This window comes from Sciurus vulgaris, assembly GCF_902686455.1.
Source record: "Sciurus vulgaris genome assembly, chromosome: 4".
In the NCBI taxonomy this organism is placed as follows: domain Eukaryota; kingdom Metazoa; phylum Chordata; class Mammalia; order Rodentia; family Sciuridae; genus Sciurus; species Sciurus vulgaris.
The window spans coordinates 45,413,308-45,430,869 of record NC_136464.1 but is presented as its reverse complement, the minus strand read 5'-3'; the positions used below and the strand labels follow the sequence as shown (position 1 = coordinate 45,430,869).

Sequence of the window (17,562 nt, the reverse complement as noted above, 5' to 3'; positions counted from 1 at the left end):
AACTTCCGTCTTCCACATGCATTATTTTTTCCTTTATTTTTATTTGATATTTTCTTCTGGATTTCAGGCAAGTTTTTTAAGTTGGTCTTTCGAGTCCTTGGAATCAGTCCTGTCCTTCAGTGCCTCCAATGTGGATTTTTAGTATTCTTTTCCATCACAATCATATTTATACCTCATGGCCCATTTTCTATTTGATTATATAGCTTTTTTCTTTTATTTTATTGTGTTTCCTGTTATCTCCAATTTGCTTTTGGCTAAATTGGAAAGAAGCCATGCTGTTTTCTGATTTTGCATGGAAGCCATCAGTTTTTGTTCTTGTTTTTGAGTTGTAAGATTCAAGTTTTCTTTTGGATTTTGTGGTAGATCAGTACAGAATCTTCTTTCTGAGAATCTTAAGAATTTCTTCTCAGGATTTGTTTAGTTAAGAGATCCTTAGAAAACAGAGTCTAATACAATAATTAAGTCTGATTCTTTATTGAAAGAGAACTGTAGCATAAACAAACTGGATAGTAGTCATAGCAGCTGCAGCTGAACTGGAGGAAGAAGCCAAGCCAGGGTATAGGGCTAAGGGAATCACAAGGAAGGGCTGTGTATGTGTGGATTACTCTAAATGTATTAAAGTACCTAATTTTTCAAAAAAATTATGTCACAAAGCAGGCCATGTTTTGATCTACATTCTAGATCTAGATTTGGAAGGTTTTTCTTAACTCCAGACCGATACCTTCTTCTCGGGGCATTTACTAATTTTCTTCTGCTCCATCTTGGCAGCATTTCCCACTGCCTTATCACTTAAATCAGAGGAAATCATACCAGGGGATTGGAACAACTATGGAAAAACTTTAATTTCCACCAGATATGCTACCAGGATTTGTATTGCCTTTGTCTAACCGGAGTACAATGTAGTAGTCCAGAATACCCCAAATGCACATGCAATAAGCATGTACATCCACACCTGCACCACACACACCAAGGGGTTTCCATACATGCTCCCCCAACACACACAAACACACTCTTCCCACAGTCTCCCTCATTTTGGCATATTTTTTTCCTGTTCTGACAGTCGTCAGTAGTAGGGCAAGAAGAACAAGGTGAGAGGGCCAGATATACAGTATTCACAGAAGACAGTACCCTAGGGCTCTAGGCATGACAGTGTAGTTTTCTGACTAGAGGACCCCCTGTTAGAGTCACAGAGCAGCTCCCTTTCTTGGCTCTATGACCTAGTTTAATGACCATAGAAACGTGCTAGAATTGTGGCATCAGGTTAATGATTCAGTTTGGTTTTAACAGTTTTGAGTTTTCATCTGTTTTGCTTTGTACTGCAATAAGGCTGTTAGCCAAATGTAGTTTTGTTTGTTTATTTGTGCATTTCGTCTTTTTCTCCCCAAGTCCTTATAGATATATTTACCTTTTCTTTTGATTTCAGTAATAATAATATTTGAAAGAAGTTATATTTAATATAATTACAGTATTCTAAAATATTACTGATTTGATCATAGATTTTTTAAATCTTTACCTCAGCTCTTTTGGGGAGGAGTAAAAAAATTGTGTTTCCACTTAAGGAACAGTGTAAGTCTGACTACTGATGAATTTTTGATTGTCCTGATATCACAATGGAAAAAAATAACTCAAAGCCATCTTGAGAATTATTTTAGTACTGGGTGTTCTGGAAACCAGGTGGAAACAACTAAAAATGCATATGTGCATATGAGATAGAGTGTCACTCAAGTCCACAACCACAAAAATGCCCACACACAATGGACCTCACACAATGGACCTGTATACTGACATTTTAAAACACAGGAAGAAAGTTAATGCTAAGATAGCCAATATGAATTCTCCAAATGAAAAATTTTATAGGACATTTCTGATAACAGAAACTAAGAGTACTTAATACAAGTACTAAGTAATATAAGGAAGAGATTGTAAGCAAAGCACTTAGGGATCTTGGATGTGAAAAGTACATCAAAAGTTGAATAGGAAATTTGTGAACTGGAAGAAAATTGTTATTAAATCCTAATTCTGTGTTCATTTTACATCACACCTTAAAAAGTTTGTCAGTAGTTTTCATAGCTTTAGGATAGAAAATTTAAATTTCAGTTTGTTAAGTCTATATATCCTTGCAGTCATACCTTCTGATGCTTACTGCATGCCTCTGGAACTTTGCACCCTAGGATCTAGTTTTTCTGCTTATCACTTTCCTGCATCAGAAAAACCAGTTAATCACCTTTCCAGAAAAATCATACTAAGGGTTGTCTATGGTATGCATTAAAAATGAACTAGCAAGAAATCATTATTTTAAATGTGTGTTCTAATAAGAGAAAAATGCAACTGTGTGCAGAGACTTGAAAGGTAAATATAATACACTAAGTGAGATCTAGCCTTTATAGGTGTATATGCTGTCCTGGCATCTAATTCAGGGATATCTATGTATTTATTAAAATGCATAAGAATGAGAGCATCAGAATGGAAATGAAAGGGTTATGTTCATTGCCATAGCCTCAGCATTTCAAACACAGCCTAGATTTTAGGAGACAGCTGATACATTTTTTGTTCACTTTTCAATGAGTGTGCTTGTGTGATTATTGGCTATCTTCCCCTGGATCAGGAGTTTCCTGAAGGCAACCATGCTGTTTTCTTTCTTTCTTTCTTTCTTTTTTTTTTTTCAGCTTATCCTCTATTCCATGTGCAGTGTCTAGCACATGGAAGATCAATAAATATTTTCCAAGAATGGGAGAACTTTTAGGATGCATTAAAGTGGAATACTTAGTATTATGGCAGTGTTGATATTTTCCCTTCAAACAGAATGAGTTTCTTGACAATGGTGACTCTTTTATTGATCCCTGAACTTCTGCAGAACCCAACACAACCATTTCCAGTAGGAGCTTACTTGGTAATTTGTTGAAAAAGTGACTAAGTGGAAGCATCCAGAATAATTCTTGCAAATAGAATGTAAGAAATTGTAAAAAATCTTATTTATTGAAACCTATAAGACTTAACTCTTGAATGCTGAGCTGATATCACACAAAGAAAATGTTTACCTTAACAGACACATCAAAAGAAAACATTGTTGAAATCTATGTCATGATCTCAATTGCCAAGAAAGAATATGACAAAAAATCAACAGCTATTTTTATAAACATAGGAAAAAATAACAGGAAAGAACATTCCTTTTTTCAAAAAGCAAACAAAAAACCTTTTTCAACAAGAATTATCTTTAACATAAAAATAAAAGAGACTTTCTGAAACATCCAAAAAATGAATAGTATAAACATAACATGCTTCACCATTGCTGCTGAAATTAACTATCAAACTGATTAAATATTAAAGAAAATAATATTAAATAAAGTCATGACCTCAAAATCTTTACTAGCAAGAAATCATTATTATAAGTGCATGTATTAGTAAGAAGAAAATACAATTATAGGATTATGACTAAGGAATTGAAAGGTAAATAAAAACAATATTCTAGACCCTCACCACCGCCAGAAGCCACTGGAAGAGAGCAAGAGAGCATAAGCCAAAGGAAAATGGCAGACAGTTTTTTGCTTAATGATGCCTTATCTGGGTCTAGAAACCTAAACCCTCAAGGATGGCCAGGCAGCCTGGGGTGGCAGCAGGGGGTTACCCAGGGGCCTCCTATCCTGGGACCTATCCTGGGCAGGCACCTCCAGGGCCCTACCCTGGACAGGCAACTCCCAGCATCTACCCTAGCCCAGGACCTTATCCTGGACCTTCTGTACCTGGAGCCTACCCAGGGCAACCAGATGAGCCTGGGGCCTACCCACCTCCAGGACAGCCTAGTGTTCCTGGAGCCTACCCTGCTGCAGGCCCCTTTGGCGCCCCTGCTGGACCAGTGAACACTGACTGTGCCTTATGAGCTGCCTGGAGGAGTCATGCCTCACATGCTGGTAACAATTCTGGGTAACAATTCAGAATTGCTTTAGACTTCAGGAGAGGGAATGATGTTGCCTTCCACATTAACCCATGTTTCAAGGAGAACAACAGGAAAGTCATCATGTGCAATACAAAGCTGGATAATACCTGGGGAAAGGAGGAAAGACAGAGGGTTTCCCCATTTGAAAGTGGTAAACCATTCAAAATACAAGTCCTGGTTGAGGCTGACCATTTCAAGGTTACTGTCAATGATGCTCACTTGTTACAGTACAATCAACAGTTGAAAAATCTCAGGGAAATCAGCAAACTGGGAATTTCTGGTGACATAAACCTCACCAGTGCTTCACATGCTGTGCTATAATCTGGAAGGGGCGTATACTTTAAAAGCAAAATTGAATCTACACTTTACATATTTAAAGATTTCATGTGAAAAAGTTCACCTTTATTCATCAATATCCTCCTTGTAAGTCATCGATTTAGTAAATATTCTTACACTGTTAAAAACAAAACAAAACAAAACAAAACAAAACAAAAAACAATAGTCTAAATACTAATAGGAGAAAATAGACCTGCAAGGAGAGAGAGAGAGAGAGAGAGAGAGAGAGAGGTTATAATTACATTATTTTAACCTAAAATTTGTTGACTATAAATTCCAAAGAAACAGCATGGTTTCTCAAAAAATAATTCTACTATTTCTATTATTACCAGAGAAGCTGTGTTAATTAGACACTGATATACAACAGAATGGACTCAAAGCATAAATTATTTCTCATGCATATAACTCTTGAATAGTAGATATCATTTTTCCTTTTTACCATTAAGCCGCAGAGAGTGAAAACAGCTCAGCAGGCACACAAACCAAGCATACTTTTTGATGAGGTCATCGTAGTATCTTCAAGTACAATTTTATTTCTAATTTTCTTCCATTTTACCACAATAATCTATCTATGTATAACTAAAAAAAAAAAAAATTTAAAGGTGAGCTTTCATACTCAACAGCATCAAGGAGATAGACACACTTTTCAAGCATTCAGTTTTCTCTTGAGGGAAACAATTACTCCCAAGATATTAACTGCACCCGTATTACCCCATTAGTGTCAACTTATTCCTTTACATGGGAAAATGTTTCTTAGCTTTAATACCAGTTCTAGAAGCTGGAGACATTTGGTTATGTGTAGGACCTATCACCATCCTGAAAGCCATCCATGAGAGGCAGATAGGGCTAAAGTCACCTGTCAGAAGTGAAGAATGTCAGGAAAGCATTGGCGGTACACCCTGACTTGTGGGCTTTGGTTTGACTTCTGCTTCCGTGCTTACTAGCCCTCACTCTGACCATTGGCAAGATACTAAGCCTCAATGAATTCCTAATTTTCATTCTTCAAATGGAAATAATGCTAGTGTTTACATCTTAGGATTGCTATAAGTGTTATTATTAGCAGATAACACAACAGCAAGCACTAACTGGTTTCCCAACACTCTTGAGGCATTGTGTGCGCTACATGTTTTGAACCCATCTTTTAATTTGATTCTAGTCCTATGAAGTAACTTTTTTTTATCTCTAGTTAGATATAGGAAACTTGAGGTTTGACATGCTCACATCATTTGTCCAGCATCTCATAGTTGGACATCTATTACACCCTTAGTCTCCATGCGTCCAAGATGAAGCTCACACCTGTTCAGGGTGGAACAATCCCTAACTGTTCCTATCACTTATACTAGGGATATTATGAAACACATTTTCCAGAAACTTTCTATTGACATATGTGGGCCAAGTTTCTTTTCATGATAGGAAATTTATCTTTTATTTTCTATATGTGTACTATGACATATTGCTTGCCATCTTATGAATCCACGAAGAGCCAGATGTTGGTGATTCAAATGATACATTCAGGTCTATCTCCATTATCTCCTGTTTTATGGTTCAAATGTGAGAATGCCAAGTTTCCTCATTCCTCTTCACTGATTCTGCCCTCTGGACTTTTGCTGTTTAGTAAGAACAGGAGTGCTTTAGTCCATCCAGATTGCTTCTCTTCCCTTTCTCTAGATACTGGACCAGGAGTTAATGACTATAAATTGAGAACTATCATTCTATCCTGGCTGTTCTTTGCTTTCTGACTAAAGAGGGCACACAGCAAAAATGTTTCCTAAGTACCTAACAACTGTCCCACCCTTATATTAAGCTACTAGGTCATTATTATTTTTATTGTACTTCTTATTGATTTTGAACTTGATACATTCATATTTAATCCAGTTGCTATGTGTTTCACATTTTCTTCTTTTCAATTGCTATAGCTAAGAAGTAGTGGCTTCAGGTGCTCATTTTCCTGGCAGACTGTGCCTAAGCCAGTGCAGAAATGAATGTTAAAATTATCATGCCCGTGAACCCTTGAATCCAACCATAAATGACAGTAGTAATTGAGAGTCTTTTGAGCACAGATTGAAGTTCTTATAAGGCTTCTGACGAATGTGTCAGGACTGGGTTTGATTAAGGAAAGAGCTTAAAGGGTTTTCCCTTCTCATCTTGATTATTCTTTTACCTTATATCTAATTTCATCTCATGACAAAGAAGAGATATGAAATTGTCTTTGAGCTAGTACACTAATGTTTCCATCTGAATATTGCTTTTTCATTGTTTTGATTAGAAGTACTCGATAAATGGTGTTGACAGACTCTGGGAATGATTTTTATAATGAAAGGGGATGGTGAAGTAGAGAAGATTCAATAAAAGATTCTTACATAAAATACTCCTCTTGAATATAAAGAACATGGTGTTGGCAGATGACCTTGTAGGAAATATTACTCCAAATAGGCAGTTGGGCCTTTTACTCTTACTACTTCTCTGAAACGTCTGGTCTTTCTGGAACTTTGCATTGCTTTCCTTTATTCATTTTTACCCTTGAGCCAGGTGTTAGGGATCACTTCATTTATTCATTGCACACCAAGGAACTTGCTGCTTAATTGTTATCTTCAAGACTTACCGTCAGCTCCAAATTTCCTCCCAACATTTTATTTTTCAGACTATCGATCTGTTTAATGGGACCTGGTTTCTGATGCTTCCATAGAGCCTGAGTGGCTATTCAGATAAGACCAGCAACATACCTCTTAAAAGGGCAAACCTAGGCCCATGGAGTTCCAGGCAACTTGGACATTTCTAATGAATGAGTGCAGTTATAAAAAGGACTTAGAAAAATTAATGTGCTGATGAATTACAATTTTATTGAGTGATTATAAGATAGTAAAAGTATTTTTAAATATATAAATTTAATTTGTACTATAGAAACAAACTCAAGTGAAAATGGGGGCTTTTTGTGAATAATATGCACAGATTAAATTGTCATTGTGATGTACCTTTTACCTAACACATAAGGGGGAGTACATCAAAGGCAGGGATAAGGTTTTAGTGGGAGGAATTTAGTTTTGGTGCTTATTTCCTGGTGTGGCAGGGATCTTGGAGTAAACAGGTTGATTGTCCTTTGGCAAGCTTCACCCATCTCTGGGAGGCTGTGCTTGAACTTGAGCAGTGAGCTAAGAACAGGGTGCTACTTGAATCAGGTGTTGAACCAGTGAAGTGAGTTCAACTGTGAGTTCATAAGACCAGGCTTCCCTGCTTAATGGTCTGAACATCGCTCACTTCACACACATGGATCATGGGTGGCTCCCAGCAAGCACACATATAAAAAAATGTTTTAATTTGTATTAAATTAAAATAAGATAGAGAAATTTTAAGAATGAAATTTTTTTTACTTGAATCTGTTATTTGAAAGTCAGTGCTCTGAAAAATAAATTCAAAACAATATGATCATCAATATCCTATTCAGCTTCACTTCTTAGATTATAGGGGACTCTTTGAGAAGTCTGAAAAGAGATAAAGTGCAATTAAATATTGATCGATCTCAGAATTCTTAGCAGCATCACAATTAGGAAAGAGCAGATGAATGGTATCTTCAGGGATGGACAGTGAGACACAAAACCCTAAACCCTCGCTGTGTTCTTTAAAGTAAAGCAACTGACAGCCATTTCCTAAACTAATAACTCCTAGAATCTCATCTCCAGATTTGTTTAAAAATATTCTGACAATAAAAATGAGGAGCTGAACTAGGGCAAAAGGTCTGTTGGTTAACATTATTATTTTTACTTTTATTAGGGCATTATAGATATACACTGTAGTTGAGTTCAATTTTACCAAGTTATACCTGCAGGGAATTTGAATTCCACTCCTCCCTCCCTGTATTCTCCTTCCTCTACTCAACTGAACTTCCTTTTGCTCACTTATTTATCATTGATTGGTTCTTGCTATATACACATAAAGTTCCCTGTGGTATGTTTATATATACACATAACAGAAATATTTTTTAACTGTAGTTATAAGAAAAAAAATACTCTTGAGAATTATGATTATGAAATAGAATAAAACTAAAACTGTGATTAATAAGATCACAGCATAGACAAGATGTGTCTGATATAACTTGGGCCAGAAGATGGGCGAAAAAAGGTGAAAGGGAGGATAAGTATGGTGAATTTCTCATCCTTTAGAGCTGATGGCCAAGCAAAATGCCACTGAGCAGTGACATATCAAATAGCATTTGCAGGAACACTGAAAGGCATGCAAGAATATATTAGACTAAGAAAGTAATGTAAACAAGCAAACAGAACAATGGAGGGGTTTAGGAAGAGCGAAGGATAAATTGTATCAGTATTACAGAGAAAGTTCAGTAGATGCCAAGTAAAGAAATAGGAGATTCGGGCTGGGGATATAGCTCAGTCGGTAGAGTGCTTGCCTTGCAAGCCCAAGGCCCTGGGTTCAAATCCCCAGCACCGCAAAAAAAAAAAAAAAAAAATACATCAAAGGAGAAACAGGAGATTAAAAATATATCCCATTGTAGTGAAAACAGTAACAGCAAAGGACACATTCAAATTATGAGCAGTAACACACACACACTCCTAGAATGTACTAAGGAAAAGGACAGAGTGAAATTTGGGGGGGGGGTGGTAGAACCATCATGAAGCATTATAAAATATGATGTAAGTAATTCTGAAAATGTCTACCATATTAATAAGAACATAATTTATGGCATTTTAATGATTAATTTACTTATTTCCACAAGGAATCAGTAGGAATAAATATCTATGCACCAAATGGATATAACCTCACATTTCACAATAAAAAAGCTACAGAAGTTTCAAGGCAAAGGAGAAAAAAAAAAAAAAAACACATTAGTTGCTAGAAACTTAATTTAGTGGAGGCAAACCATTAGTAAAACTTAGCATCAATGTTCATAGCTGCTCAATTCACAATAGCCAGACTGTGGAACCAACCTAGATGCCCTTCAATTGATGAGTGGATAAAGAAACTCTGGTATATATATATATATACAATGGAATATTACTCAGCCATAAAGAATGATAAAATTATGGCATTTGCAGGCAAATGAATGAAATTGGAGAATATCATGCTAAGTGAGATAAGCCAATCTCAAAAAGCCAAAGGACGAATGATATCGCTAATAAGTGGAGGATGACACATAATGGGGGGGAGGGAAGGGTTAGGGTTAGGGTTAGAGTTAGGGTTAGGGAGGGGGGCAAGTATGGAGGAAGGAAGGACTGTATAGAGGGTAAAGAGGGGTGGGAGGGGTGGGGGGAAGGGAAAAAATAACAGAATGAATCAAACAACATTACTCTATGTAAATTTATGATTACACAAATGGTATGCCTTTGTGCCATGTACAAACAGAGAAACAACATGTATCCCATTTGTTTACAATAAAAAAAAAAAAAAACTTAGCATGTGGAAGACCTATAGGATATAATTGATTCAGTCCATTGTGTTTGTCTACAATAAAAACACGGATTCATTAATTTTCTAAAATTTTTGGTGAAATGATTTTCTCTTGAATTGGATTAATGGGTTCTGAATTAAGAACATTTTTAAAAATATCTTTAATAAACTGCTTGTTACGAGTTTATGTTTGTAGGTATTATAGGTATTCACACATAGAGACAATTTTCTTACTACTGCATGAGTTAAAGTCTTAAGTGTAGGATTGAGTCAGTATCTTAAATTTGGATATTCTTATGCAAGTTCTTATGGTGGTACTTCTCAATTATATGAAGAATCAGAGGCTCAATTGGCTGGGGAAGATATACAGAGGAAAAATGGAGTCTTTACTCTCAAAAGCCTCCAGTCCAGTAGGAAAACACACACTTTATATATAACAAAGAAAACAATATCCAATAATTTCCAAGGGATTTTGGTGACAATAACCAAAAGGATTTTTATAAAAATATCAATTAAACTTGAGGATACAAGAGTTCAACCTGTTTTTTTTTTTTTAACCATAAGCACATGCACTTTTTATTTGTCAATTAAATAACAATAAAGGATGAGCTCACAATAAAATTATTAGCCATATAAGGAAATGGTAATCATAAGGGAAAGTCAGCAGAAAAACAACTGCTTCAGAAATTAAAAATCAAAATGTTAGAATAAAATAAGTATGTGTGAACAATATGCAAATCAGGAGGGTGGGAATATAAATTATTATTGTCTATTTTATACTTTCCTCTGGTCCATAAAATGTTTGAAAAATAATTGTTTTATTTTTAACAAGAAAAAGTCATGAAGGATTCCATTTTGCTGCATTCACTATACTGATTCTTGGAAAAAATTCAGGCTGCACTCAGGTCAAAGGTAACACAAATGTATAAATTTTCCATTGAAGTCTCGTTTTTTTTTTTTTCTTTAATTTAGCTTTCAATTTTTTACAGACTGCATTTTGATTCATTGTACACAAATGGGGTACGTAATTTCATTTCTGTGATAGTACACAATGCAGATTCATACCATTCCTGTAATCATACATGTACATAGGGTAATGATGTCTGTCTCATGCTTCCATTTTTCATACCCCCCTCCCTCTCATTTTCTTCTTCATATTCTAAAGTCCCCCCATTAAAATGGATAGGATGACTCAGTTATCAGAGACCTGGGACAAATAATGGTGGATATGGATAATTAATATTTTATGATTTAAGACAAAACATGTGAGAAAATCCTGCATCCTTTCCTTGGATGCCATCTTGGTGACATTCCTTTGTTGTGTAGGCTTGTAGTAGAGACGATCTTCTGCTAAGTGGTACTCAGTCACTTTTCAGACCTTGTTTTCCTATTTTTGCTTGGGAGCTTCACCCTTTGAACCATTTCTCTAGTTACTAAATTGCAGACTTCCATTGTTATTGTTGTTATTTTTCTTTTTTCACTACATTTACAAATGTTCTGATTTCTTAGAACCTTTGTTTTTTATTTTTTGTTTTTGTTTTTGTTTATTGTTTTTGTTTTTTTTAAAAGGCCATCAGTTGGGTGGGTCTATTAGAGAAGTCCTGGAAGAGGAATAGGAAAATAAACTGTATCAGACTCATAGTTACCAGAAGCAGGAGGCACAGCATACTGTATAAACCACATAGGAAAGATATTGAAGTCAGGAGACAGGAACAAGCGGAAGTGGCAGACCATGATCTTTATTGGGGTTTCTTAGGGAAAGGCAATGTAAGAAGAATGAAAAGTGTAGGATTGGCTGGTTTGAATAGTATCAGGACTCTGTACTGTAGATGTTGCCTGGGTCCTGGGATGAAGAAGCAGAGGATTTGTCTTCTTTGGCCAAGCTAGAGGAAATCTGGCTTCATTCATTTTTTCAAATCTGGCTTTGATTCATTAGTTTGCATATAACACTGCATTCCAGGATTGTCCCTTCACTATCTCAAAGACCTGGCTAGCCTGGTAAGGGGCAGCTCTTCCCCCACTAGAAGGATTTTTCTGAGATGTCAAAATATCATAATGTACAGAAACTAAATAAATTATTTACAACATAACCTTGATCTGGGCCTTCTTTTCTCAATGTCATTTATTCTAATAGCTTAAAATATCATCTGTCTTCTCTGGGATTCAGGTTTGTGTGTATACCTGTCTCTTTGCTACTTGAATTTTTAACTATGTCCAAAACATAGCTTTTATTTCTCTTCCCATTCTTACTCCTCCCTTATTCTTCCCTTTCAACATAAATGGTACTGTCATTTAACAAGGAGGTCAAACCAGAAACCATGTGGCTTCTCTGGTTCTTACATCATCCTTCCTTTCCTGTCCCACTCACTACCTACTACCAACACCATAAAACTTTTGAACCCATCCACAAAACTTTGGTTCTTCCTCCAACCTATGTCAAACTCAGCAATGTCCCTCTGTCACCAACCTGCACCTGGCAAGCCACCATCATGTGCATTTCCCTGCCTCAGTGACACCTCTACCATAGTGTTTTCCATGCTTACACTTCTGCCTCTTCTACAAATTGTTCTTTAAGAGCATGTGGATAAACCTGGGTGAAACAAACCACATTATTCCCCAGCTGAAAACCGTTCTCATTGTTCTCTTGCAGCATTCAGAATAAAACATACAAACCTCACCAAAGCTCAAAAACCCTGCCTGCCTAACGTTTCTCCTCTGATTTTCTCCAGGTTTTTCTCTTCCTCCCCTGATTCATGGTGCTTCAAACCTAATGTTCTTTTAAGTTACCAGAACAATGATCCTTGATTAAAAAAATAAATCAATAAATTTGAGTTAAATAAAGATCTTCATCCACAGAATAATTTTATTATTCTGTCTAAATTAATCCCTCTCCATGGACTTCTTCTTAGCAGCTTGTTCATTTCCTTCAAAGCAGACAACCACAATCTGCATATATTTACAGGTAACATTGTTGTGTAACCCCACATAAGGACTCTAAGTTCCAGAGGGTAGGGGCAATGTGAGTGGATTCCTCACTACCAAATCTTTACAGTCCTTCCACAGTATGGTGGCATAGGCACATAGTAACTCATAAGTGCATGATTTAAGTTCATTTTGGTGTAAACATTTCATTAAAAATGAAGCAGTTGTTATTAACAGAACAAGAAACAGAAAAGGAAAGAGAGAGAGAGAAAGAGAGAGAGAGAGAGAGAGAGAGAGAGAGAGAGAGAGAGAGAGAGAGAGAGAGAGAGCCAGAAGGCTGGCCCCTGCCACCTTGTAGTTGTGATTACCCCATACAGTGAATCTCCTCCATGACTGTTTTCCTTTGGTCTTGCCTGCCATGTTACTCTGTAATTGTGATTTGTTTATATTTCTTCTTTTGGCAGTAACACTCAAGAGAAAGGGCTGTGCTTCAGTCTCACCTTACATCTCTTTCTTCCAAGGTTCTTTTTTTTTTTTTTGGTCTCAAATCCTAATTAGGCTGCCTCTACCTTACTTTCCCAGAATCTTGAGTGACAGATCATTCTATTACATTTGGGAAGCAATATGAGACGAGAGCAGAGGTTGACAAACTATTGCCTGTGAGCCAAATCCAGCCCATTGCTTGTTTTTGTAAACAGATTTTTTTTTATCACAGCAGCACCCATTTATTTTTTATTGCTCATGACTATTTTCCTTCTCCAAGAGCAATATTGAGTAGATGGTATTGAGACTGTGTGGTCCAAAAAGCTGAAAATATTACTATCTGCTGCTTTATGAGAAAAGTTTGCTAACCTTTGGACTAGGACATAAACTTTATTAATGTCTGTATATATTAATAATTTGGAGGGATTAGATTTTGCTTTTACTTTCCAATATCCCCTAGTTCAGACTCTATTATGTTCCAGGCAGTTACTTAATCGATACATAAAGCTTTCGGTGACCTTTCCATCCCAAGTAATCTCCCACTGTTCTCAGCACCCACACTGTTTGCCTCACACAGCACTTTATCTCCCATGGTGCAATATCTCACCTGGTGCTTTATCTCCAGTGGCACGCCGGATTTTGACCTTGTATGTGAATCATGTGTGTGCACAGCGAATCTAGGCTACTGGTGTGGTATTGTGTGAAGAAAATTGTATTTTGAGCGTGAAAGATTGCTAGGCTCTGAGCTGAATAATAGTAGGGATTGTGCCTCTTTTGTTGACCAGAAAACTTGCTCAGCATTTGCCCCATGGTGGGTAGTTTGTAATGCATGAGTGAGTCTGACTTTTGCTTCTACATTAACAAGGAATTGCCTCCTTGGTTTGTGTAGATGACCATAGAACTGTATTAAAGACAAGATTATTTGGCACAGTCCACCCCTAAACACACACACACACACACACACACACACACACACACACTCATTTTCACTTGTTCCTCTTGGCTGCTCTCTCTAATGAAGAACTTGGAGATAAGTTTTGGTGCAGTATACTTTGTAGTCATAGGTTTGAATTCTAGTTCTGTCATTTACCAAATAACGGAGCAAGACAAAAATATGACTTTTGATTTCCTTATCCCTCCAGTGAAGTTAATAATACCACCTCCCAGAGCTGTAGAGGGAAGTAAACAAAGCAGCACATCTAGAAGGAGCCTGCACAGCCCTAACTCACTTGATATGGTCATTAGAAGTCGGTTGTTTTCCTAAGGCCTTGACTTCCACCCCAAGCCTTCAGTGTGAAGCTGTGCTCCCTTTAGCACATGCTCCTGCTAACTGGCAGTCTGTTGGGTTTTGAAAGCAGTTCTTATTTAAATTCCCTGCCTCTTGTGATTCGTGATCCTCCCATTCAGTCTTTCCCATCATAGTACATTGCATCACAATCTGCCATGTTCCTGAAGCCAGAACTCTGAGTCATTATTGCTATTTCCTACATCTAGTCCATCAGCAGGCCTTCCGAAATATCTTTAGTCTGTCCGTTTCTCACTTTAGTTTCTCATCTGTTTAGCCCAAACTACTATTTTTTTTTCGCTGATCTGATAGAAAAACCTTCTTACCAATCTCCTTCTATCTCCTTCATGTGAAAACTAGAACTTTTGAACACAGAGATGATGTCTTTTCAAAAACTCGTAATGATTTCCCAGGATGATTGTCATAAGTTTAGATCCCTATGCCAGAGACCACAGAGCCCTTGAGGTGTTGCCTCTAACTTAATCTCGGGTCCTAGAGTTCTTTCACAGGGTATCAGGCTCAAGGCCTCTTCTACTGAGGTCACTGGCTTCAAAGATCATCCCTACCTTAGCAACATTGCTCATTCTGTCCCTCTGTGTGCACACCTCTGCCTTTGATTACTTGGGCCACTCCATATACATCAGCTATGAATTTACTGTTGGAGATGTCCACATATACCTAGTTATTCCTGGTTATCTCTTTTCATAGAATCCTGCTTTTTCTCCTTATATTTATTATGATTTGTAATTACAAATACATGTGTGTGTGTGTGTGTGTGTGTGTGTGTGTGTGTGTGTGTCAGTAATTGTCTCCTGAGGCTGTCAGTACATTTTGAGAAATGCAGCCTTAGGCAAACTTGTCATTTTGGAAACTTCATAGTGTACTTACCCAAACCTTGGTGGAATAACCTATATACTCCTCACCTGTATGATAGATACCCCTGTATATGTGGTCCCTTGTTAACCAAAGCATCATCATCTGGTACAAGACTGCATAGTAGGTATTAACTTCTGATTGTCTGACATTCCTACTACTTGTATACTCTATAAAGGCCAATTCAGGTCTTCTTCATTCATTGATGTGTGCCCAGCTTTAGTGCGCATTTTTCCCTACATAGTAGTGCTTAATAAATTTTTTTGTGAATGAATAAATGAATGAATAACTTTGGGTAGTTTTACCTCTCCCAACATGTTTTCATCTGATTATAAGTGGGTGACTGAAATTCTGACTTGTAAATTGAAATTTATATTTTCCAAGAAGGTTATGAATATGCCAATGATTTGAAAAAATGAATGGAAGTCCTTACATGACTTTTAATCTAAAAAGATAAGTCCCTTCCAAGATGATGGTTTTTTCCAATTTTGTGACAAGACAAAAATAAATACATTTTGTTGCTTCACTCCTCTGTATTTTAATTTTCAAAGAGCTTGGAGAATTCTCTTTGAGATTTAGTGTACAACAAGTTGTTAATAAAAAGAACTATTGGTTCCAGGTTCCAATCTATCTTTCAGCAGTCCCACAATATGTCCTCGTAATCCTAATTAAAAAAAAAAAAAGGACTGGTTTTTAAAATATTAGAAATAATCTTAAAACTACTATGATAGGTTGGCTGCCTACTTGAAAGATATCAAAAAAAAAAGGGTTTGGATTTTAATTGGAATTATGAAATACTTTCACAAAGTCTGCTCTTTTCCAGAACTCAGGAATATTTTTTGTAGTGTTATTTTCCCATTTTAGAATTGAGCAAATCTTGAATTCAGATTAAATTCTAGATATCAATAGGGATAAATCACCCATATAAAATAAGCATATATAAATGCTTTTTTAAAAGGCTTAATAAATGGAAAACATTTCCTTTCTTACTTACTGTGTTAACATTATCTAGTATTGCCCTTTTTTTTTTTTTTTTTTTTTTGGTACCAGGAATTGAACCCAGAAATGCTTCACTACTGAGTCTATTTTCTCAGTCCCTTTTTATTTTTTATTTTGTGATAGAGTCTCACTAAGTTGTTTAGAGCCTTGGTAAGGTGCTGAGGCTGGCTTTGAAATTGGGATCCTCCCATCTCAACCTCTGAAACTGCTGGGATTACAGGCAATGCGCCACCACACCAGGCTCAAGCATTTGCTTTTTAAATCAGCACCCATAAGATGACAATTATTATCAATTTTGCTAGTGAGGCAAGAGTGTTACAGAAAAGAACCTTGTTCAAAGTCACACTGATAGTAAGTGCTGTTGGGTTTGAAATGCGACTTTCCTTAAAGTTCAAAGCTCATGGTGTTTCCATTTCTGATTGCTCTCTGACATTTTGCATCACCCAGTCCTTTCTCTTTTCCTCCCCACATGCGTCCCCCATTTCCCATTCACTGCCACCTTGAGGCAATCATTCTAATCTAAATAATGAGAACATTTGGTTTGTGTGTGTTCTTGCGAACAGTGTATTATTTTGTATGCGTGCATTTTTTATTGACTTGATGCCAGTTCCTGCTGTTATGATTAAACACTAATTTTCAGATTCTTATTTACTGATTCACATTTTACTGATCTTCTCTTCTAGTTTTCTTCTAACTCCCACCATCAGAAATGATGATTCTGTAGGTAAAAGGTATATTTTCATATAGTTATGCAACTATTTATTTGGAATATACATATGGAATATACATATGGAATATGAAATTTTCTGTTATAATGCACAAGTCACTTACTTTACTCCATCACTTGCAAGTACACAGTCCCATTGAACGTTTCCCTGTCCTGATGTCCAATTTTTGTCAATTGATATAAAGTGCCACTTGGTTGTTGTTTTACCTGTTTAATTATGTAGTGAATTTAAACATCTCTTTGATTAATCATTAGCATTAGTTACTTGTTTACGTCTTCAATAAATAGCCTCTTTATATGATTGCCTAGTTTTTTGTTTAGACTTTGCTCTTTTTTATGTTGATGTGTGTTTGTCCATCTTAAATATTATAAATAATCTCTTAATTCTGTACTTTAATAATTTCTTTGCTCATAGTTTGTTCCTTTTGTTTTAAGTCTTTTCCTTCTTCCAAATCATGAAGATATTCTTCCATTTCTTTTCCTAATAAATAGTTTTCCAGCTTCAGTTTAGAATTTTAATCACCCTTCATATCTGCTTTTAACTTAGTTCTAGTTTGAATTTGCCACAGTTAATATTTTTCAACACTATCTATGAAGCAATGA

The 17,562-nt window shown here is 36.3% G+C and overlaps 1 protein-coding gene and 1 pseudogene across 12 annotated transcripts in view; both read left to right on the top strand.

Annotated features, from left to right (window-relative positions):
• Positions 1–17,562, top strand: part of NRG3 (neuregulin 3) — a 1,042,207-nt gene that overhangs the window by 315,405 nt on the left and 709,240 nt on the right. The window lies entirely within an intron of this gene.
• Positions 3,487–4,304, top strand: LOC306658796 (galectin-3-like; annotated as a pseudogene). Its single transcript has one exon. The product of its transcript is annotated as a galectin-3-like (transcript).